Here is a 2603-nt window from a genome sequence, read left to right on the forward strand (position 1 = left end):
ACGAACTTCTGGTGTCGTGGCGTACAATTGTTTATTGCCTATTTGGGAATGTTATGAGAAGCAAATATAAGCTAAAATATCGGGCAAGGGTCAATCCTTTTCTAAACCTATTAAGTATAATGGTCTGTCCCTGTCCCCTGACACTGGGTGCGGGTTTCGCCCTATCAATCCTCAAGACAAAATTAGCCACGTAGCGTCTTGAAATAAACCTCTACATAAAGCCTATACATAAAGGTAATTCATGTAGAATTGAACGGCGAGAATTAAGTTCATTATCGCAAAGTGGCCTGCCGTTCTTCTTGGATCTGCAACGCGGCGCTTTAAAAACGCAGAAACTCTCTCAATATCACCGCCTGTCATCACCAAGGATGACGATGACGACGAAGTTAATGGGACAATAATACGGATAGGCTTTTAGTCCTGGATTTTAGCTCAAATTTCTATTGTATGTTAAAGGGACTATGGCAAACGCCGTGCCAATATGGGTACAGTAGTTAGTTGATTAGTAATGCTGATAATGACATCCGCATGTTCATTGTTCCAAACAAAGGTCAAAATGCTGAAACTCTGGGAAATGAATCTGTGACTAGGAGCTTTGTTTTTTTAGACATATATATTTATGATCAAGCCTACTTTGCAATAAAGCAAAGCTAATTATTCTTTTTTAGTGTTTAGGTCATACTGATTTGATTATATGAATGATATCTGATCGCGCCATTTTCAAAAATACATGAAAAGTTTTTAGCTATACTGAAAATCATACAAAACATCAGCAAAATGAGCAAAATGTGTGTGTAAATATGAGAAAACGTATACTAATGTCATTGAATTTCAACGTCAATTCCAAAGTCTAAGAAGAAGACGTGAAAGAACATAAATGAAGAATCTATTGAATCTATATCAACATGGCCTTACACTTGAATATATAGGTCTGAAGAAAGTTAAGTTGGTATCTTCCTGCATTTGCGTCAAGCTTGCGGCACCGTTTTGTTATTTTCTCGGGTTTTTTTTTTAATAATCCAGATATTGCGTAATACGTGAAAGTATGACTTGGACGACAATAGATACACAAAAAGTAGGATAATTAGTTCCTTGTCTGTAAAATTCGTTGAAGATATCTATCAAACCCCGCAGTGACTTAAGTGCAGTGAGATACCACCTTTACTATGTGGGTAGTTAAGTGGTCAATACTACTTAGTGGTCATCGTTTGTCCACAGTCCCAAACACTGACCAAAACACCGTAACCCTGGGGGAACAATATTTACCTGGGAGCTGTCACGGTGGACTGTACAAATGTTACGGTAAACATGGGACACAACAGGTGCCGGGCACCACACCCGCACCACACCCTGACCACAGGTAGATGAAATAGAGCAAAAACGGCCTAAACTTTCTAATAAAATTGCACCGTCATTTTTACACCCTACCCCCCTCCTGGGCCATTCCTGTTACAGAGAATGAAATAGTTCTAAAGTTGTGAGAACAAAATTGCCAGTAAACCTTTTGAATCGTTTCACCATATTGTTAGATATCCCATATTGTCATCATTTCTAGTAAAAGAACTATGCGTATATTGGTGTATTTAGTGTTCTCGTAGTAGTGTCTCAATTCTATTCTAAGTCATGATAGAAATTTCATTTCTAATCTTACCATCTTTACCTGCTCTTTATCATTCATGGAACATGGTAAGATTCAAGATACGCTACCAGTATTGCTAGTTACTTTGTGTATCTAACGGTACCGTATGCGTAGTCTAAATGTTGGGGGGGGGGGGGGCAAAAAATGTCTGTCTAGCCATACACGGAACACGTTTCATGTGGTTTGTGAGCTTAGTCACAGGGGAAAGTGGTTATGAATAATGACTGAGAAACATACTTCCGACAAGGAATTCCCAAGTCGCATTCAGTCGACGGTAATGTCCGGGGCCAAACCGTTTCCGTCATGTTCACACATTCCTTCCTGAGATAACTCGACAAGTCTGAATACCTTCGTCTGAAAAAATAAGGATTCCGTAAATTGATGACGAAAATAAACCCAGACTTGCGAGTGATTTGTATTCGTCAGACGTGGTTTACTCATTTCTGTCAGAGAACAAATTTGGCGCGAAAACAGCTGCCGCGTGGGGTCATTGACCTCTAAGGTACAAGTCTGCAAACACGAGAGTGCATGATTGAAAGTATTAATGTTAAATCAACTTTCATGCTTTATGGTCGCTTTCTTTCAATATCATCACCTTTTGGCTATATTTTGCGTCCATGCAAATGTAGAGTAACTTTGAATAGGCCCCTACTTTTGAAGAACGCTGTGATAACGTTATAGATCTGAATGTTTACAATTGCTATCCAGGAAACTGAAGCAATAGATGAAATTCACAACTGTATAAGAAGTCTATTAAAGTCTCTCTATACTGTGGATACTTTTCCTCTGTCGACACCACTATCAGGATGTGTGATTAGCATGATGTTCCCTATAGACTTGTTGATAAAACGAAAGGCATGTCTGTCCTGTACAGGGCGGCCATGTTCCTGTTGACTAACCCTGATGATTGACAGCTCCTGTCGCGCCGTGTGCCTCCTGGGTCCAGACCGACACGTGCGGACTC

Source organism: Branchiostoma floridae, chromosome 12, assembly GCF_000003815.2.
Source record: "Branchiostoma floridae strain S238N-H82 chromosome 12, Bfl_VNyyK, whole genome shotgun sequence".
In the NCBI taxonomy this organism is placed as follows: domain Eukaryota; kingdom Metazoa; phylum Chordata; class Leptocardii; order Amphioxiformes; family Branchiostomatidae; genus Branchiostoma; species Branchiostoma floridae.